This window comes from Schistocerca americana, chromosome 1, assembly GCF_021461395.2.
Source record: "Schistocerca americana isolate TAMUIC-IGC-003095 chromosome 1, iqSchAmer2.1, whole genome shotgun sequence".
Lineage (NCBI taxonomy): Eukaryota > Metazoa > Arthropoda > Insecta > Orthoptera > Acrididae > Schistocerca > Schistocerca americana.
The window spans coordinates 141395352-141419007 of NC_060119.1; positions in this window are offsets into that span (position 1 = coordinate 141395352).

Sequence of the window (23656 nt, forward strand, 5' to 3'; positions counted from 1 at the left end):
GTGTTTTCGGGAAGACATTAATTATTTTGTTACTGAAAATAATTGACACATTTTTTGGCATAGTATCTTTGAAATAAAATCTGTTATCAGTCATGTATCACAAAAAGGCTATGGTACACGGTGTATATTGGCACTGTTTACATTCCTTGAAAATTTTGAGTCTTTATCTCTAATAGTTTAGCAGAAAATGTTCCTTATATGGCAAAAAAGTGAACTTGAGGAAAACGAGTTTCAAAGTTTCACTTCACATTTTAGTGGAGTCCAGCACCATAAGAGGGGTTTTCACTGTCACTAGACATCTCCCCATCTAGCCTTCTTTCCATACCTTTCATTCTGTGTCTGGCTTGCCTCTCACACTCCTTTTCTTTCCTTTCAGCATCCCGTTTCCTCTCATTGTCTATCGACATCATTGCACTCACCATATACTTTCCAGGCATCACATCCAACTTCTGCAGCCCATTGCACTTTATAATGTCACCTTTGTTGTACGTAGCAATGGCATCATATACTCCAAAATGAAGAGTATGAATTTCCACAATCACATTTGTTGGGATTCTGGTCCAAATTACATTATTCACACTCTCATTTTGATTTTGCGTACGTCCATGGAGACATTTCTTCAAAAGTTCTGTTGCAGAAAAATCTCTGAAAATTGGTTTTATAGCCTTCATGACAGTTTCTGGTAGACTGTGATGATGCTTGTATACACGTTCAGATCCCTGATATTTGTTGTACTTGCACCAGGAATTGGGTCCCTGTGGGCATAGTCCATGTAGTGGTTCCTCGTCAGTCGATATGGTGTGATAGTAAAGTGCCATTACAGCCTTTTCCATTGCATCATCACTGTGAGTATTTTGTCTTATTGCCAGTCTGTTGATTACTTCGTCTGTCAATCTTTTAGCTCCACCCAAAGGTTTACCACCACTGAATACTTGGCCTTTCATTGTGGTCTTCAGTCGACGCAGCCTTGTTCCCATACGTTCCTGAATGCAACCTATGCACTCCTGGTTAGTAATGGTAACATTATTTCTATAAGGTTTCAGCTTAGATACAGCAGCAAAAGATTTCGAATCACCATCACCCAGGAAATGTAGGTATCTGACCTTGTACCACAGAAGAGAGCGACTGAAAATGTCTTTCACACCGGAAACTTCCATGGCCCCACTAGACCCACTAATTCCTTCGACGGTTTTCTGCATGCTCATCCTTCACTCTTTTAGGACACCTACAGTGCTTGGATTTAATTACATCTATAACTTTTGTAGTATCAGCACTTGTTGCCGTTATAACTGTGGTGTCACCGCCAGACACCACACTTGCTAGGTGGTAGCTTAATTCGGCCGCGGTCCATTTAGTACATGTCGGACCCGCGTGTCGCCACTGTGTGATCGCAGACCGAGCGCCACCACAAGGCAGGTCTCGAGATACGGAATAGCACTCGCCACAGTTGTACGACGACATTGCTAGCGACTACACTGACGAAGCCTTTCTCTCATTTGCCGAGAGACAGTTAGAATAGCCTTCAGCTAAGTCCATGGCTACGACCTAGCAAGGCGCCATTAGCCTTATATAGTTTGATAGTTATCGTAAGAAATGTCTCATCAAGAATGCTGTATTCACAACAAGGATAAATAAAAGTTAAGTATTCGAGGAGCTGCATACTTTTCTTATTAGCATTCACTACTTATCCTGTTCCAGAATTGACGCCCGTCTGCGTTAGATAGCGTGCATTTCGGCCTCCTGTATCTACAAGGTGTTGGCACATTTGCCAACACATCAATTACCCCATTATGTGAAGTGTGCATGCGCTTCTACCACGTACCAGCTAGTGCGACAGTCCGGTCCCGAGGATTCTGAACGCCTGGAATTTCTTCATTCACCGCCACAGCCTCCTCCACTGCTTTTTTCATGGATTCTTGGGCAATATCTTCAACACAGGACCCAACAACCGAGTTATATTTTGAGAATTTGGTTGGTGGTGGTGGTAGATTCATTACACCACAAAACATTTGTCCAGCAGAGTATCACTTACAGACTGACCTTAGAGCATAAACACATATAATATTTGCACCATAGTACTTGCTTTTCTCACTATCAGTTTCACCTTGGCCAATTTCGACATATTCTGAGTTCCAAAATGAAACACTGTAATGACAACTAGTACAATGAAGACAGATTTTTGCTGCAAGTCCTATGTGTCGCTTTACATTTACTGACATACTCAATTTGCAACATTTCTTACACAGTACTGAACTCTCAATCACCTTTGAGAGCAATGAAATGTTAATTATTTCGTTCACATTATCCTCACTACACTTCTCCAATAAACTGCAGTATTTTTCAGTTGATCCATGCAACTTCTTGCTTGTGCTAGAGACAAGATTAGATTTCACTTCATGAATAACCTCACTATTTTCAGAATCATTTCCCAAGGTCGAAGAAATTGTCACAGATCCACTAGTGTACCTCGGAGGAGGCTTCTTCCTCTTGTAAACTCTGTTTCTAAATCGAGGCATATTTGATAAGTTCCAGTTACGCAATAGAAATACAACACAAATCGTGCAATAACCACCAAATGCTCAATGTAAACAACAGTATCCAAAGACCACAATACGCAGACAAAGCAACTGCCTATCAAATCGTGTTCCAACATAATATCAAGTCTTTGGAAAGACCGGAAGTTTTGAAAAACGATGTTTTCAATGAACATGTATCCATGGAAATTCAATGTCGCGGCATGTCCTCTACAGCACATTATTGAAAATAATATTTTCAATACTTGGAGTCCAGCTACAGGTAAGATTTATATGTCACTTTAAAGAGGGAGATCTGTAGTATTTTATTTCACAATAAACTGAAAACCCAAAATTTCATCATTTTTAGGTTCCAGGTTCCCTTAACTCTTGTGCAGAAAGTTGTGCAGAATACTGCTGCATCCCTTTTCAATAAGCTACCACTGTGATTTCCCTAAATCACTCCAGGCAAATGCCGGGATGGTTCCTCTAAAAGGGCACGGCCGACTTCCTTCCCAATCCTTCCTTAATCCGATGAGACCGATGACCACGCTGTCTGGTCTCCTTCCCCAAACCAATCAACCAACCAACTAAGCTACCACTCGAATTTAATAATCTTAATAGTAATCCACGCGCTTTCAAATCGAAACTGAAGAGTTTCCTACTGGTCACTCATTCTATTCTGTCGAGGAGTTCCTTGATAAAGGAAGCTGATTCTTGTTGTACAGTTGATTGCGTTTACTGAAACTTATGTATTGATTTTTTGCGTGTTCATAAACATTTTATTTTTATCTGTTATTACTTTTATGTTGTAATTTCATGTACTGACACATTCCATGACCTTGGAGATTTGCTCCTCAACTTGCTTCTACGGAACTTGACGTGTAAATAAAATAAATAAAAATATCTTCTGCGCAATGCTGACACGAAAAGAAACACATGGGAAGGAGAACAGTGCCACGATAACGTTGACTGGTAACAGTCCAGTATTCAGAGATTTGGAGGTCACTGCGTCCATGCAACATTATTCTTTCCCACACTGTAACACTTGGACCGCCAAAACGACCATGTTCGATAATGTTCCTGGGTGCATTAAATGTCCCCACCTCTCGCTTTGTGAAGGTTCTCCAGCCCTGTCATTTCTGTTCGTGCTCTTCAGCTATCTTATGTACTTTAGTGTGGCAATTCTTTTTGTGTATGGTCAAGTTTCATAGAGCTATGTGCAAGATGAGCATTTCATCTGTATTTTTGTAAGTTATCGATGTGCAGGTCCGTGAGAGAGCAAGTTATGTTACAGGCTTCTGACTGTGTGAATCACAGCATTCTTTTAAGTAAATTAAAATATTATGGCATCGCTGGTAGTGCTGCAAAGTGGTTTGTCATATCTTACTAATAGAAAACAAAGGGTGTCATTACGTAACACTTTACCAGTAGGCAATCAGACATCATCTGTCTGGGAAGAAATTACATGTGGTGTTCCCCAAGGTTCCATACTAGGACCACTACTTTTTCTTGTATATATTCATGATCTGTCATCTGTTACATTACCAGATGCCAAGTTTGTCTAATTTGCAGATGATACAAACATTGTAATAAATAGTAAATCAAATATAAAATTAGAAAGGGCAGCCAATCAAATTTTTACTGGCATTAATAGGTGGTTCATAGCCAACTCACTGTCATTAAACTTTGAAAAGACCTACTATAGGCAGTTCAGAGCTTCCAAGAGATTTCCTTCTAGTGTGTGTATAAAATATGATGACATGGAAATAGGAGAAGTTGAGAGTGTAAAATTCTTGGGATTACAACTTGATAATAAATTCAGTTGGGAGCAACATACTAACGATCTGCTAAAGTGCCTAAGGAAGTCTGTGTTTTCAATGCGAATGATGTCAGACATAGGAGATATAAATATAAACAACTGGCGTATTTTGCTTATTTTCACTCCATTATGTCATATGGAATCATATTTTGGGGTAACTCCACAAACCGAGAAAAAAAATGTTTAGAGAACAGATGCGTATAATAAGAGTAATGTGTAGTGTAAATCCAAGAACATCACGTCGAAACCTATTCAAAGAATTGGGCATACTAACCAGAGTTTCTCAGTATATTTATTCCTTAATGAAGTTTGTTGTAAATAATACATCTTGTAATGTCTCTTGCAGCGGTCTCTCTTTTAAGAAATACTTTGAGAAATATATAAACAAATCGCGGTATTGGGATAAGCCTATGCCTCTACAAGACGTGATTGGCATATTAAAATCTCGACTTCCGGCCAGCATCAGAAATAGAATGCTGTATATTAATGAGCATGACCTTGACTCTGTCATGACTACGCTTGACACTATAGATATGATCGAGGAAGATGAACATCGGCCAAGACAACCGGTTATGCAGAGGAGAGCGATTGAGGCGCCAAACGCAAACCGGAACGGAAACGGATTTAATAATTATTGTATTAGGAATAGTCAGAGATTCAATGGAAACAATTGCAACGGAAATGGAAATTTCAATAACAGTGCTGCGACGGGCGGGTTCAGAGACAATCGAACAGGCCGCACATACAACCCAATGTTTGGAAATGCAAGAGATTATCAGAACCAGCAGTTTTCAAACAATAATAATGCGTACAGAAATTCTGGCCCTCGATTTGAAGCAAGTAACACAACCAGTCATCAACAACAACCAATCATAAGAGAAGTAGTAGATGATTGAAGAGGAAATCGACATTTAAACTGAAGAGGGCCGCTTTATGCTCCGTAAAGTCGGCCGGGGAATACAAAAGGGGCAAACCTGTTTTAAACGAAATTAATTCCGTGGCAATGTTGAGATATAATGAAGGCGAATGAATTAATGACAGATGAATTGACGAGAGACTTAGAGGCCTGTGTAATCGAAGATAAAAGGGTTCCTGCGTCTGAGATCATCACAGAAGTGGGAGGAATTTTAACCAATGTTGTATTGGACACAGCTTCATCTACAGACGTACTATCCGGAACTTTGTTTCGCAGAATTAGTAAAATTAAGAAAATCCCTGTCCTACCAGTACAAAATTGCCGAGTTGTAGGTGCAGTGGGCCCGCATCTCGTGGTCGTGCGGTAGCGTTCTCGCTTCCCACGCCCGGGTTCCCGGGTTCGATTCCCGGCGGGGTCAGGGATTTTCTCTGCCTCGTGATGGCTGGGTGTTGTGTGCTGTTCTTAGGTTAGTTAGGTTTAAGTAGTTCTAAGTTCTAGGGGACTGATGACCATAGCTGTTAAGTCCCATAGTGCTCAGAGCCATTTGAACCATTTTTTTGGTGCAGTGGGAGCAAAATCCCGGAACGTGAAGATACAAACGCTTTTAGAGATAAAATTGGGAAATGTAGCTAAGCAATGCACATTCCTTGTTAGTAGATTGTATTCTTGGCATTGTAACTTTGCAAGCCTGCAATTGCAAGTTGGACTTGGTAGAAGGAAAGGTGCATTTTAAAATCGAAGATCAATTTGTTACACTGATCTTACTGAGAAAGGAGGCAGTGTATGAGCGATATTTCCGTGGTGCTGCTGTGCAGTTGATTTGTGCTGAAAATAATAATATGTACCGACTACCGATCAAGTCAATTCAAGTAGAGGATTTCAGACAAACAGTCGAACAGAAGATTGCTGAGTCAGACTGCCTAACGGATAGTCAGAGGGAACAATTAACAGAATATGAGTCAGTTTTCGATGAAAAGCCCGGAATTATTAGAGGATATGTACATTACAGATTAAGCCCCATAAGACATTTTGCCACACACACACTATCCCATTCCCTGGCGATTAAAACAACCAGTTCAGGAAGAGATACAAAAAATGTTAATCTGGAATCTTATTGAACCGTCGAACAGCCCATATTGTTCTCCGTTGCTTGTTGTACCAAAGCCAGGAGGAAAAGTTCGATTGGTATTAGATGCAAGGGAAATTAACAAAATTATAGTACCTGTGCGCACACATCCGGAGAACATCGATGAGTTAATACAGAAATTTCAAGATGTATCCTATTTAACCAGTATTGATTTGAGAAGATCGTTCTGGCAAGTCCAGTTAGACAACGACTCAAGAAAATATACTGCTTTTATACATGGAGGGAGAAGCTATCAGTTCAAGGTCGTTCCGTTTGGTCTCAATATCAGCTCTGGAGTTTTTATTTCTGCGTTGGACTATGCCCTTGGACCAGAACTACGTAGTCGAGTAACAATTTTTGTGGACGATTTATTAATTGGCTCTAAAACTTGGGAGGGACATGTACAACTTATTATGAGGATTTTTGCTGTGTTCAAACAAACTGGTATAACTGCAAATCTAAAAAAAATCCCATTTTTCTCTACAGAGAATTAAATTCTTAGGACATATGATTAATGCAAAAGGCATTCTTCCAACAGAAGATTAGTGCGTTAAAAATTTTCCAACTCCAAGAACCAGAAGACAACTGAAAGGCTTTATAGGCTTGGCTTTATTTTTCCGTCGATTTATTAAAACTCAAGCAATGAACTCTGAAGCACTAAACCGGCTCCTGAGGAAAGATGTACCATGGCAATGGTCTAATGATTGTGAAAAGGCTTTTTGTGAAATTAAGGATCAACTGATAAATGCTCCGTTATTATACCACCCTGATATAAATGTCGGATTCTGTTTAGCCACTGATTCATCAGATGTGGGATTAGGATCTTGTTTATTTCAAATTAGGTATATCGATGGTGTAAAAACCTTTTGTCCAATTGCATTTGCTAGCAGAGTTTTATCCACCTGTGAAAGAGCATATACCACTACGGAATTGGAAGCTTTAGTAGTTATTTGGTCTTTGAAAAGGTTTAATTATTATGTATATGGCTCAAGGATAACCGTTTATTGTGACCACCAATCACTAGCCTTCTTACAAACTTGGAAGTTGCTGCATCCTCGCTTGTCAAGGTGGACGCTGGCGATGCAAGAATATCAGTTTCAAATTATTCATGTAGCCGGAAAAGAAAGTATTGTAGCTGACGAGTCGTCAAGATCTCCAGAAGGAGTAACACCTGAAATGGATGTAAATAATAAGGCAGAATATCCAGTGCTTCTTCTTCAAGAAAATAATTACAAGTTATATTATATTCATTTATGTAAGACAATGGCTCAGCTTCAGAAGAAGGATCGGCGATGGAATGCTATAATACGACAATTCAATCAACAAAATCCAACGGTCAATTTGGAATACTACCGGCTTGTGAATAATATTTTATTTTTTTAAATCTGGGAAGACTGAGAATCCAAAGTGGTGTGTCTGTATACCCGAAGAATATGAAGAACTATTAATTTGGTTTACACATTTGACCTGGGGTCATGTTGGTGTTGTAAAGTGTGCTAATAAGATTAGATATTATTGTTACTTCCCAAATATAAGGCGAAAAGTGCACAAAGTCATACAGAAATGTGTTCTCTGTCAAAAGGCTAAGCCAGACAACAAGGGAAATAAAATTGCGCTTCACTCAATAATACCTGAAGCACCAAGATCACTTATATCATGTGATATTTGTGGACCACTTCCTAGAGCCAGAGGTGGTGTTAAGTACATTATTTGATTCTGTGATGTGTTTACAAAATATGTTATATTATATCCTATAAAATCAGCTACTGCAAGAGCTGCCGCAGTAAAGTTTGTAAATGACTACATTCCTCATGCAGGGATTACAAAATCTATAATCTCTGACAATGCGAAGATATTTACTGGATATTTATGGAGAAAATTAGTATCACAACTAGGAATAAAACAGATATTTACATCTTGCTATCATCCACAAGGGAATTTAATTGAACGAGTTTTCCGAGAACTAAACAGATTCATGAGAACGTACTGTCATGATAAACAAACTACGTGGATAAACTATTTGACCGAGTTTGAGCAGATTTATAATAATTTACCACATAGTTCTACAAATTTTACCCCGAGTGAACTGATGTTCAGAGAAGACGAAAGAAACTTTTGGGTAGATAACTTGCCTACACTCGAGGACACCAAAATGTCATGGGAAGAAAAAATTCGCAATGCTCTCATTAATACTACGGAGAAAGCAAGACTTCGAAAGGAAATCCATGACAGAAACATCAAATGGATTGAGACTTTCAATATCGGACAGAAAATTCTTTTAAGAAGACACATCAAGTCATCAAGGTTGAAGAAGACCATCAGAAAATGGAATCTAATTTATACAGGTCCATATGTAATAGTTGATATACCGAATCCTGGTGCGTATTTATTAGCATATCCGGATTCTGGAAGAATAAAAGGATTATTTCCCCATGCAGATCTAAAGAGGTACTTTTAAGGAAAGTGTGTCAAATTAAATGAAAAGTCTGTGTGAAGTATTTGGGTATTGAAAAAAAAATTGAAGTGCGAAGGACAGTATGCCTCAGCTACTGTGATAGGTTAAATGACAGCATGCCAAGCATCTGTGATAGTTTAATGAACAGTAAGCGATTGCTTCTGTGATAGTATAGGAATATTTAGAAAAGTAAGTGGAACTGTAGCTATTGCTGCTGTGAAGACTTACGGGTTATCTGTCTACGCGATGATCACCAAAGAAGCTTGTGCGTGTGAAATAATATACATTTAGGGAGTGTTAATCTCCAGTGATAATAAGTTTACTGTAACTATATGATCAAATACGGCGCTTGCGTGTGAAGTTAGTGTTTGTAAACTGGCAGTTCACAGGAGAACAAATGAATCGCGTTAGGAAATTAGAATCGATTGCAACTGTCCACAGACATAAAGACTCGCTGTTTTTTTTTTTTTTTTTTTTTTTTTTTTTTTTTTTTTTTTTTTTTTTTTTTTTGTTGCGAGCTAAATTCTATTCACGAGAATTTAATTAACTAGCTTAGTGTGTGTTTATAAAATTAGAGTTAATAAGAAAGCTCTTCATTGAATTTATAATAATGTATCATTTTCCAGTTGGATTTGTTTATTGTTGCATTGCATTCATGTATGTTCATGAGAAAATGAGGCAATCGGAGTATAAAAGAGAAAAATTTGATCGTCAATCACTACTAACAAAGATTAATTTCAGCTGGAGAGGTCATGCAGCAAGACTTAATTAAACGTTCTCTTTCAGCAAAATTTCATTGTAATCATGTATGAATAGGATATAATTTTTTTGAAATTGTCTCAAATAATAAAGTTTTTAATATTCTGACATGCTATCCACATTCGTACTTGAAACCAAATTAGGAAAGATTCAGATCTACTTACACCTAGAAAAGCTAACGAAAAAAAAATTAAAACCAAGATTAGAACCTTTCGGCTTACTCAAGAAGATGTATGAAATTATCCATGTTTTCAAAATTGTTTTCCGATCTGGAGTTGTGATATTGTGCGACTACAGTATCGATTAAGACACCTAGGTGTGGAAAGTATAAGACGAATGGATTTTCCCACTCTTCAGATGGAAGATTGGATGTATCAGGTCCATATTTGAGTTCAAAATGAATCTGGAGAAATTCGACTAACCCTTCTCTTCCAGGAATCTTTAATAGTTGACCATTCCTTAGACGAATTTCGATTGTTTCATGCCACAATCCTGAGTACCTGTTCCTGAGGTTCCTTCTGGTCTCTCAAGTCCGTTACGTCTCCTGTCCGGTACGCCAATGCGACGCCTGTCCTCCGTGCCGTGTCCCATGTTCCTGTTCGATCAGTTTCACCGCAGTTCAGCACGACATCGATGAAGAAAATTTTTCAGAAGATTGTAAAAATTTGCATGTGTAAAGATTTTTTTTTTGGCTATGAGGCAGATTTTATCTTTCCTATGAATTCTACAATATCTCTCAAATTTCTAGTTTATTCTGCCTTTCCTATCATCTGTGATACGTAGTTGGGGTCCAAGCCTCCAGGTTTTCCGGGGTTTCCCTGTGAAGCCCAGTTCCTGAATAGGTAGACCTGATTAACAACTATACAAGCCCAGCTTCCCTGGTTGTGTACGTGGGATGCGGGTATGGCCCAGTACACGTGAAAGCAACAACTAGGTATCTAGGTAACGAAGATCGGTGTTACCTATACCAAATCTCTTTCAATTCTTGTAATCAAAAAAATCGTACTAACTTCTTAAAATTTATAGGAACGTATGTTCCTCAAATTCTAACGAGTTAGCTAAGCCAATAGTTAGCTCGCAAAGTGGATACATATCAACTTTGCTCACTGCGAGGGGCGAGGGGCTCTTGCAGCGGTCTCTCCGCGATATTTTCAGAAATTTTTATAAATGATATAACTCAGTACATATCTCGAAATATCTCTTCTTATCTTAGCGATTCCTAAAGTTTAATATACGATGATTATGAATGCAAAGAAGTTTCAAGCCCTATTACACCTTGGAGCGTCCATTTACTACATGGAATAGCTTCTCTACTATCTATGTTTTCTCTTATGAAAAGAATGAAGGAGATCTTGCCGATTAGCCGTGAGAGAACGAAGATGTATATGTATGTATTGTTGAGCTAGTCGCCATCTTGATGAGATTCTGTATGAGAAGGAATTTAATACATGAGCTAAACTAAAGTAAGTGTGTTCGCGTATTATTTAACTGATTATTATTGACAGTGTCTGCTTACTACGCTGTGTTGCACGGGATCAGTGGGGAACGTCTGATTTACACTGGACGAACCTGCCGTTTTGTATGCTCAAGATATCCAGTTATTTCAAATAAATAGGCTAACACGGTCTTACCAGCAGATCTCCGGTCTTCCCCATGTGATCACCGAAAGTTAATAATTATTACAAATGTTTTCAGGCGATCGATTGACAATTTTCGTCGCTCCGAGACTTCGAAATTGCTTCACTGCCTTATGGAATTTAAGTTAAGCTCAATTTAATCAGGATAGAACGGCACTGAACTGTGTGAATGTGATAAGCCTACATTGTGAATGAAAATTCCCTTAATATACGCATGTTTTTTACTATCCTGATCAGTGAAGCTAAATCAGGCCGGCGTGAGAGAGGTATTTAAATTTTAGATCCCACAAAAAATATTAAAATCTCTTTTTCCAACTAACTGCTTAGTACACAGTATCAATACTAGGAGTAAGAGCAATATACATAAAGATTTAAAACTTACTCTTGCCCAGAAAGGAGTCCAGTATTCAGCAACGCATATTTTCAGTAAGTTACCAGCAACCATTACGAGTTGACAAGGCGCAATGTAAACATAATTTAAAAGAATTTTTGGTGGCCAACTGCTATTCCATCCATGAATTTCTCAACAAGTGCAGTAGACTATTTTAATGAAGGTTTATTATACTTTAATTTTTGACAATATTTGGTTGTAACAGCCAAGTAACTACCTACTGTGTGAATGATGGATGTATGGAAAGCAGATGTAAGTCTTAAGTCTGTAAATAGTGGAAGTTTAATTTTAAATCTCGTACATAATTTGACTGTTCTTAACTAAGGATCATTGAAATTAATAATTTCCTTTAATTTTTGACAATAATTGCTTGTAATAGCCAAGTAACTAGCTACTGTGTGAATGATGGATTTAATGAAAGCAAACGTGAGTATTAAACCTGTAAATATTAGAAGTTTAATTTTAATTCATGTACATAATTTCACTGTTTTTTGACTGAGGATTACTAAAATTAATGAAACTCAAGTTTTTCTTATTACATTTTTGTAATGTGTTTATCTGATATGTTCTACACCCAGGAGGATCCCCTCTGGTGGGTCTATGAAATGAATAATCTAATCTAATCTAATCTAATCTAATCTGTTAAGCAGTCTGTGGCTCTTTTGTGGCACAGTCTTCAGCCAGCACGGTAGCTCAGCATGTTCGGTCAGAGGGTTAGCTACCTTCAGTAATAATAAAAAAAGAGAAAAAAACTGAGTGAACGGATCAACGAAGAACCTGAAGGCGTGTAATCGGACGTCCGCCCCGAACAAATTCAACGAACATTATAGAACATAATGAGATTAAAAAAACAAAAAGTGGTCAGCGCGACGGTGTGTCATTCCATGGGAACCGGGTTCGGTTCCCGGCTGGATCGGAGATTTTCTTTGCTCAATAACTGGGTTGTCAAGACGGCCATGATGCCAACTCCGCCCGTAACCAAGCTGACCCTGCGAAAATATGGGACACAGGCACAAGCAAAAAGAAGAAGGTGACGCTGTTCGATCTTTACAGAAATTCTCTGTTAACATTGCAGACTTTTTAAATCATTGTTCCCTTTGTTAAGAATGTATTGTTCAAACCAATGTTACGCGAGAAGCTTACGTGAAATTTTACTCTGTCTTTTTGAATACATATTTCATTCTAAAAGTGTTGTCGTGAAATATCATTTTATAGGAATATTTACACTTTCCATCTCACTGTTTAAAGAAGGTTTACCTTTCCACATTACTACATTGAACCATATGGTATGCAGCAGTTTGAATATTGCTTGGAAATTTTATTTAGAAAATAGAAATCTAGTTTAGCCGCTGCCTGCATGCAGTGTGCTGTTGATACAATGTTATTAAGTCACGACGTAAGTGGAAATTTTGATTAGGGCCAGATAATTATTTTATTTCGGTTGAGCATTTAAAATAAAGGGAAATGTATTCAGACCAGTTGCAGTTCAATTCAAACTAGGTTCTGTTTAGTCAAAGTTTAGCATACGAGAGTGTAGGTTGAGTAACAGGTTTTGAGCACATAGTTTTCGTAATACGTAGACTTTTTGTAGAGTGGGAGGTAAATTTGGACTACATTTCATACAGAAACATATAGTGCGGAGCTTACATGTTATTTGCAACGGCCTTGCCGCAGTGGATACACCGGTTCTCGTGAGGTCAAAGAAGTTAAGCGCTGTCGGGCGTGGCCGGCACTTGGATGGGTGACCATCCGGCCGCCATGCGCTGTTGCCATTTTTCGGGGTGCACTCAACCTTGTGATGCCAATTGAAGAGCTACTCGTCCGAATAGTAGCTGCTCCGGTCAAAGGAAACCATCATAAAGACCAGGAGAGTGGTGTGCTGACCACACGCCCCTCCTATCCACATCCGCAATGAGGATGACACGGCGGTCGGATGGTCCCGATGGGCCACTTGTGGCCTGACGACGGAGCGCTTACATGTTATTTGACAGTGACACATAAAGCGAAAGTTACTTTCATTCTTATTTTTTTCACACCTACCTACAATCGACAAATGAATCCCCAATACATGATCAACATTTACCTTTACTACTTCTCCTTCTGTTTCTCCCACTGGTAGTTGAATCACCCGTTGTTACATACACTATTAGCATTAATCTCCGATTAATCCATAACCGGTATAAAGTTCCCGTCAAATTGGAATGTTCAGTTGCGTCGTCTTTAGATTCTGTACATTTTCTACATAACCAATTTGTGTTTCGATACGCTGCGAAACGTCTGACTCCCCACACACTTCTCAAAGCGAACCAACCATCGCACCGTGGAGGGTAAATAATATGTAATGCACGCCTTTACTCGGCCGGCCCGTTAAGCGCTCAGGATCTCGTTTGGGATCTCCTGTACTGAGGTGTATTACAGGTCAAATAACCCAGCTTAGAACTGAACTATCGCTAAATGTCCCGTATTTTTCAATATTTCACAGAAATATCCGAGAATTGAAATGTTGTTGACGTCTTCAACTTTTATAGTCCTGTCTTCTTCAGTTGCGTGTAATACTACGGTATATTGATAATTTTTACTTATGGACCGTCTGACAGCAACTGAATAAAACACAATTTTAGAGCCATACGCGTTTCGCCTTTATTTTCTGCAAGGCATCATCAGTGGCATGGAATATGTACATATGTTAGCTATTTTATTTACATTTTTGTCATTGTGGCTATAGGTTATAAACAGTTCTGGTCGTTGGTATTTCCTATTAAGTAGTAATGTTTTGAACTGTACTTAAGGGTTGCGTGGACAATTTCTTACAAATTACGCTCCTGTTGCATTTTTGGTGTTGTTCTTCTTCTTATGAACGCCAATTTGCGGTTTTTTCCACATTCCACAGTACTATCCACTGAACGCTTGTTTTAATGCAATGTTTTGGTTTCTGTTGCCGACTGTCAAATGTTTTTGCCAAAGATCGAATGTTATTGCCAAACTCATGAGTGTAACTACTGAAGTATCTGTGGTCTGTTCGTGTAAGCATTTGTGCGAGCGTTTGTGTGTGTGTGTGTGTGTGTGTGTGTGAGTGTTTTTTGGTTTGATATACATTTTTTGTGCTGTGTGTGTGTGTGTGTGTGTGTGTGTGTGTGTGTGTGTGTGTATTTTGGTGTTGTATAATTTTTTTGCTGTGTATGTGTGTGTGTGTGTGTGTGTGTGTGTGTGTGTGTGTCTTCAGATGGTGTGGGGAAGAGTTTTTTATTTTTAATTTGATAAGATAACCACAAATGAAAGTTTCAAAATCATATATTGGTACAGATATGTGGATGACATTATTTGTCTGGTAGATGAGCCAAGTGAAAAAATAGATGAACTCCATTCAGAAATAAACAAAGCTCATCAGATCATAAAATTCACACTTGAAAAAGAAAATCAAATACATTTTCTTGACATTACAATTAAAAAAGAAAATGGTAAACATACATTTAACATCTTTAGAAAACCAACAGCCACAGACACAATAATACATTCCACATCCAACCACCCTCACAGCCAGAAACTTGCAACACTAAGACACATGTTACATAGATTAAACAGAATCCCACTCAGCAAGAGAAACTATGAACAAGAAATGAGTACAATCATACAAATAGCTAGGAACAACGGGTATGACACACATGTGGTACACAAGATCAATCAAAAAATAAAAACACAAATAAAAAACAAACACAACAGTTCCACAATACAAAAGAACTCACAAGCTGCAAACTTACAAACACACTCAACAAACACACACAATGACAACACCACACAGAAAAGAACCAGATGGTACACCATGACCTACACACATAAACTAACACACAGAGTTGCAAACATCCTAAAGAGACAGGGCTTCAAAATAGCATATAAGCCTGGGCAAACCCTTCAATCACACCCAGCCAGCTACCAAGAGGGACATATTCCAACAATCAGGAATATATAAACTTGAATGTCAAAGTTGTGATGCAATATACATAGGCATGACATGTAGGAATTTTCAAACAAGATACAAAGAACTTATCAGATGTTGGAAGTATGAAACAAACCATTCCCTATTTGCAGAGCATTTAAAACACTACAACCATCATCCTACAAACATGGAACAAGAAATGAAAATAATGAGAATAAGCAACCATGACAAACATCTTATACAAATGCAAGAAAACTTCCGCATCCAGAAAGCCATAGCAGAAAACAAACATGTGATAAATGAACAAACACACATCAACACAGGCTCCCTACTACACTTAGTAAAGGAAATGATAACATACAACAAAAAATGAAAATAAAAAAATAAAAAAAACTCTTCCCCACACCATCTGGAGACACACACACACACACACACACACACACACACACACACATACACAGCAAAAAATTATATAACACCAAAATACACACACACACACACACACACACACAGCACAAAAAATATATATCAAACCAAAAAACACTCACACACACACACATACACAAACGCACACTCAAATGCATACACGAACAGACCACAGATACTTCAGTAGTTACACTCATGAGTTTGGCAATAACATTCGATCTTTGGCAAAAACGTTTGACAGTCGGCAACAGAAACCAAAACATTGCATTAAAACAAGCGTTCAGTGCATAGTACTGTGGAATGTGGAAAAAACCGCAAATTGGCGTTCAAAAGAAGAAGAAGAACAACACCAAAAATGCAACAGGAGCGTAATATGTAAGAAATTGTCCACGCAACCTGTAAGTACAGTTCAACTCATTACTACTTAATAGGAAATACCAACGACCAGAACTGTTTATAACCTATAGCCACAATGACAAAAATGTAAATAAAATGGCTAACATATGTACATATTGCAGGCCACTGATGATGCCTTGCAGAAAATAAAGGCGAAATGCATATGGCACTAAAATTGTGTTTTATTCAGTTGCTGTCGGACGGTCCATAAGTAAAAATTATCAATATACCGTAATATTACACGCAACTGAGGAAGACAGGACTATAAAAGTTGAAGACGTCAACAACATTTCAATTCTCGGATATTTCTGTGAAATATTGAAAAATACGGGGCATTTAGTGATAGTTCAGTTCTAATTTGAGTTATTTGACCTGTAATACACCTCAGTACAGGAGATCCCAAACGAGATCCTGAGCGCTTAACGGGCCGGCCGAGTAAAGACTTCATGCGTGCGTACCGGTGATTAACTAAAACACGTCGTTATAGGAATGAATAGTTATAGTTGTTGCTGTAATAAAATGTCACGTTACGATTTACCTACGGTTAATGCCTTCATATAAGATTGCTCTCTCAGGAGTGAGTCGTTATCGTCAATAATTTAAAAATTAAGAATGAAATTGTTTTATAATTTGCAGTGTGCTGTTTCAAGGTAATGGAGCACTGTAAATTTATGATGGACCGTCACCGCTACCACTAAATGTCGCTTAATAACGCGCCAACGATATAAGCCTTCAATAGGCAACACGATTCCCAAGACAGGAGACAAATCGCACACAAAGTCCTAGGAAAAGAAAAGGGTAATCGATAATGTTGTTTCTGGAGTCGGAACAAACGAGTTCGCATCCTGTCGCATATATATTTTTTTTCATGTTAGCGTTGTTAATACGTTCTGGGACTTTCTTATGACTGTAACAGAAGTACGCTACGCAATATTGTATGTTATTCACATTCCGTCTGATTTGAGAACGAAGAAGGAAATAAATATTTGCCAATTTCCGAGTGTGTGGCTAGGCAGGAACCTAAGAGGATAGCTTAAATTGTTGCGTCTGAAACGAGCAGCTATAACATTCATATTCAGGTTTTTCACAAATACTTTGCTGTATATTTACCAATAGGTGGCGATTTCCGAGTATATGGTTAGGCGGGAACCTGAAGGTACAGCTTTAAATGCCGCGACTAAAGAGCAGCAATAAAATTCGTAGTCTTCCTTCTCACAAATATTTGGCTCTATATTTCCGAATACGTGATGACAAAAACGGGGGAAAGAAATATAGTAGAAGTAGAATGGGTAGCTTTGAGAGATGATATAGTGAAGGCAGCAGAGGATCAATGAGGTATAAAGACGAGGGCTAGTAGAAATCCTTTGGTAACAGAAGAGATATTGAATTTAATTGATGAAAGGAGAAAGTATAAAAATTCAGTAAGTGGAGCAGACAAAAAGAAATACAAAAGTCTCACGAATGAGATCGACAGTAAGTGCAAAATGGCTAAGCAGGGATGGCTAGAGGACAAATGTAAGGATGTAGAGGCGCATATCACTAGGGGTAAGACAGTGACTGCCTAAAGGAAAATTAAAGAGACCCTTGGAGAAAAGAGAGCCAGCTGTATGAACATCAAGAGCTTAGTCGGAAAACCAGTTGTAAGCGAAGAAGGGAACGCAGAAAGGAGGAAGGAGTATATAGAGGGCCTATACGAGGGAGATGTACTTGAGGACAATATTATGGAAATGGAAGAGGACGTAGATGAAGATTTAATGGGAGATATGATACTGCGTGAAGAATTTGACAGAGCACTGAAAGACCTAAGTCGAAATAAGGTCCCGAGAGTAGACAACATTCCATTAGAACTACTGATAGCCTTGGGAGAGCCAGCCCTGACAAAACTTTACCATCTAGCGAACAAGATGTGCGAGACAGGTGAAATACCCTCAGACTTCAAGAAGAATATAATAATTCCAATCCCAAAGAAAGCAGGTGTTGACAGATGTGAAAATTAACCGAACTATCAGTTTAATAAGTCACAGCTGCAAAATACTAACGCGAATTCTTTACAGGAGAATGGAAAAAATAGTAGAAGCCGAACTCGAGGAAGGTCAGTTTCGTTTCCAAAGAAATGCAGTAACACGCGACGCGATACTGACCCTACGACTTGTCTTAGAAGATAAGGAAAGGAAAACCTACATTTGTAGCATTTGTAGACTTCGAGAAAGCTTTTGACAATGTTCATTGGAATACTCTCTTTCAAATTCTGAACGTGGCAGGTGTAAAATACAGGGAGCTAAAGGCTATTTACAGTTTGTACACATACCAGATGGCAATTATAAGAGTCGAGGGGCATGAAAGGAAAGCAGTGGCTGGGAAGACAGTGAGACAGGGTTGTAGCCTATCCCCGATGTTATTCAATCTGTACATTGAGCAAAACTGTAAAGGAAAGAAAAGAAAAATTTGGAGTAGGAATTAAAATTCATGGAGAAGAAATAAAAACTTTGAGGTTTGCCAATGACATTGTAATTCTGTCAGAGACAGCAAAGGCTCAAAATGGCTCTGAGCACTATGCGACTTAACTGCTGAGGTCATCAGTCGCCTAGAACTTAGAGCTAATTAAACCTAACTAACCTAAGGACATCACACACATCCATGCCCGAGGCAGGATTCGAACCTGCGACCGTAGCGGTCACGTGGTTCCAGTCAGAAGCGCCTAGAACCGCACGGCCACACCGGCCGGCCAGAGACAGCAAAGGACTTGGAAGAGCAGTTGAACAGAACTGGCAGTGACTTGAAAGGGGGGATATGAGATGAACATCAACAAAAGCAAAACGAGGATAATGGAATGTAGTCAAATTAAATCAGGCGATGCTGAGGGAATTAGATTAGGAAATGAGACACGTAAAGTAGTAAATGAGTTTTGCTATTTGGGGAGCAAAATAACTGATGGTGGTCGAAGTAGAGAGGATATAAAATGTAGACCGGCAATGGCAAGGAAAGCGTTTCTGAAGAAGAGAAATTTTTCAACATCGAGTATAGATTTAAGTGTCAGGAAGCCTTTTCTGATAGTATTTGTATGGAGTGAAACATGGACAATAAATAGTTTACACAAGAAGAGAATAGAAGTTTTTGAAATGTGGTGCTACAGAAGAGTGCTGAAGATTAGATGGGTCGATCACGTGACTAATGAGGAGGTATTGAATAGAATTGTGAAGAAGAGGAATTTGTGACACAACGTGACTAGAAGAAGGGACCGGTTGGTAGGACATGTTCTGAGGCATCAATGGATCACCAATTTAGTATTGGAGGGTAACGTGGAGGGTAAAAATCGTAGAGGGAGACCAAGAGATGAATACACTAAGCAGATTCAGAAGGATGTAGGTTGCAGCAGTTACTTGGAGGCGAAGAAGCTTGCAGAGGATAGAGTAGACTGGAGAGCTGCATCAAACCAGTCTTTGGACTGAAGACCACAACAACAACAACACGTGATGACTTCCGAGTGTGCGTTTAGGTAGGAACCTAAGAGGGCAGCTTAAACTGCTGCAGTGAATCCAGAAGCTATAACTTTCATATTCATCCTTGTTTCAAAGTCGATAGCCGATCATGAGGCCGTCGATATTACGTTTGCAGGAAGTGTGAAACGAATGTTACCCCGAGGTCATGGGTGACAATCTGAGCGAACCAATATCGGGTTTTTAGATTTCTAGTCCTTTTTAATATTAGTTGTAACTCCGTTTTCAAAGTCAATTTACAGAGTGGTTTGAGTTCCCTCACTGACTAAGAACTACATAACTAAGCTTAATAACCAGAGAAACGAGTCGCAGGTAGCCACCCTTTATTGTCACAATTTCAATCCGTTGCATACGGTTCATAAGAGTGCTTGGGAATTGCAGCATATCGGCGATCCACTGCTAGCATCTCCGATTTACCGACACTCATGCGCTCTCTAGAGACAGATCGCGCCAACTGGCGACGGACGGCTGCGATACGCCCTTGTGTGTATGATTCTAACACAAAAATTGAAAACTATCTCACGGTCGACTTGAGCTCTTTTTAAAAATAATTTTATCCATAGAAGTCCGTGGCTGATTTACAGAGGGTCCAGCGAAGGAGTCCCTGGTTTCAAAATTAAATTCACTATGTGATCAAAAGTATCCGGACACCTGGCTGAAAGTGACTTACAAGTTAGTGGCGCCCTCCATCGGTGACACTGGAATTCAATTTAGTGTTGGCGCACTCTTAGCATTGATGACAGCTTCTACTCTCGCAGGCATACGTTCAATCCCGTTTCTTCGGGAATGGCAGCCCATTCTTCAGGGAGTGCTGCACTGAGGACAGGTATCGATGTCGGTCGATGAGGTCTGGCACGAAGACGGCGTTCCAGAACATTCCAAAGGTGTACTGTAGGATTCAGTTCAAGACTCTGTGCAGGTCAGTCCATTACAGGGATGTTATTGACGTGTTAGCACTCCGCCACAGGACGTGTATTATGAACAGGTGCTCGATCGTGTTGAAAGATGTAATCGTCATCCCCGAATTTCTCTTCAACAGTGGGAAGCAAGAAGGTGCTTTAAACATCAATATAGGCCTGTGCTGTGATAGTGCCACGCAAAACAACAATCAGTGCAAGCTTCCTCCATCAAAAACACGACCACACCGCAGAACCACTGCCTCCGAATTTTACTGTTGGCACAACACTTTCTGGCAGATGGCGTTCACCGGGCATTCGCCATACCCACACCATGTCATCGGATCGCCATATTGTGTACCGTGATTCGTCACTCCACACAACGTTTTCCCACTGCTCAATCGTCCAATGTTTACGCTCCTTACACCAATCGAGGCGTCGTTTGGCATTTACCGCCGTGATGTGTGGCTTATGAGCAGCAGCTCGACCATGAAATCCAAGTTCTCTCACCTCCCGCCAAACTGTCGTAGTACTTGCAGTGGATCCTGTGTGATGGTCTGGATAGCTGTCTGCCTATTACGCATTACGACCCTCTTCAACTGTCGGCGGTCTCTGTCAGTCAACAGACGAGGTCGGCCTGTACGCTTTTGTGCTGTACGTGTCCCTTCACGTTTACATTTCACTATCACATCGGAAACAGTGGATCTATGGATGTTTAGGAGTGTGGGAATCTCGCGTACAAACGTGTGACACAAGTGACACCCAATCACCTGACCATGTTCGTAGTCCGTGTGTTCCGCGGAGCGCCCCATTCTGCTCTCTCACGATGTGTAATGACTACTGAGGTCGCTGATGTGGAGTAGCTGGCAGTAGGTGGCAGCACAATGCACCTAAACGTGAAAAACGTATGTTTTAGGGGTGTCCGTATGCTTTTGATCATATAGTGTAAAACTAAGATCGATAGACGAGTGAGTTCAAATGGTTCAGATGGCTCTGAGCACTATGCGACTTAACTTCTGAGGTCATCAGTCGCCTAGAACTTAAAACTAATTAAACCTAACTAACCTAAGGACATCACACGCATCCATGCCCGAGGCAGGATTCGAACCTGCGACCGTAACGGTCACGCGGTTCCAGACTGAAGCGCCTAGAAACGCACGGCCACACCGGCCGGCGATAGACGAGTGCAACAAAAGATATGTTTATTTTCTAAGGTGTAAGAATTTCATACAGAAATTTCTAAATAGTTCTAAAAACTGCTCGTCTCGTAGAGTATCTGTTTGCGTCCTCTGCCCGCAGTCTTTGTAGCCACATCACAATGCTCTCGAAACGTCCACCACTAGCAATACGGAGGTGGCGTAAAAGCGCAATGAAATTTGCCGTCACATGATGTAGTGCCAGCGAAAATGACTTCAAATGCCACACAGATCATCGATTCAGACTCGTCCAGCGTGGCGATATTGTTCCAGTACTCAGTGTCTTTCAATGATCCCACAAAAAGTAATCACAAGATCGGGCGAATGAGCCCAATCCATCCCTGTGCCAATAAATATGCAATAATCCAACGCAAGTTGGAGGTATTCATCAAGAAGCGAAACACATGTTGTTAGGAAGAAATCTGCTAATGGTTGGTAAAATTGTTGTTTATTAAAAAAACATCCGGTTTCGCGGCTAAAAGCCGCATCATCAGGTGCAACATAAGCGATAAAAAGCAAAGTACAGTGTCGCCACATTTTGTGGATATTAAAATTAATGAAGGAATATCTAAAATATACTCACAACGTTAAAAGATCATAGACGTACCCATCGCTTCTAATCAAAATTTACTAATCAGAGAATATCATCGATACTATGACGAGCGAAAGGTAAAGCAGACGTGCTCCATTCTTTTAAAATCTGCCTGCATCTAAACAGAAAATAAAAATATAGTGCGCGGACGCTATAAGTTTTTAAAAATACTTCATAAAGAAGAAAAAAGGTATATTTTCAATATATTAGATATAAAAACGGAAACGCACAGTTCACGGTGAATAACCAATTGGAATTAAAGCATTCTGGCTAATTTTGATTGTTTGTGTGATTAGGTGTTAGTACGTAATAAAATTCTGTATTATTCTCGCTTGTAAAGGCAGCGATTCAGCGCTCCAAGTCATAAGTACATAACATCACACATGCATAGCTTCCGTTCCGCCAACCTAGCTAGTTTTTCTTTGTCGTTCGTGCAGGTCGCTTTTGCTTTGCCCTGCACTGAAGTACCCTGCCGCCACACTGGGAAGACACTGCCACCTGACACTTTCCACATAGTAATTTGCATAGTGCCGCGACTAACCATGTTACCAGTGACAATTTCATATCGCAGTCCGGCCCCTTTTTAAAAACATTTAGTGTCCGCTACCTATAAAATATTGTCTTTTTAGTTGCAGACAAATTTTAAAGAATGGAGCACATCTTCTGTACCTTGATGATATTCTCTGAATAGTAAATTTTGACTAGGAGCGATGGGTATGTCTAAGATCTTAAACGTCGTGAGTATATTTTAGACATTTCTTTATTGATTTTAATATCCTCAAAATGTGATGACACTGTACTTTGCGTATCACCGTGTAGGCTGCACCAGATGTGTTATAATAAACAACAATTTTACCAGGTGTTAGTGGAGTTCTTCCTAACGTTATGCGTTTCAACAGCTCCGTCACTTCGATTATAAAATTATTTGTAGAACACGTGTTCGTTGCGATGCGGTCTGACGCCGCCTTGCATGAACGAGTCGGTGCCTTATCTCTCCTCCAACACTAGCTGTGTGGCGACAATCTGTTCCAAAATTCCAACGTGACATACGCCAGTGATCGTTTCTCGGATGAAAAAAGGTCCAGTAATGCCTGTGCCGC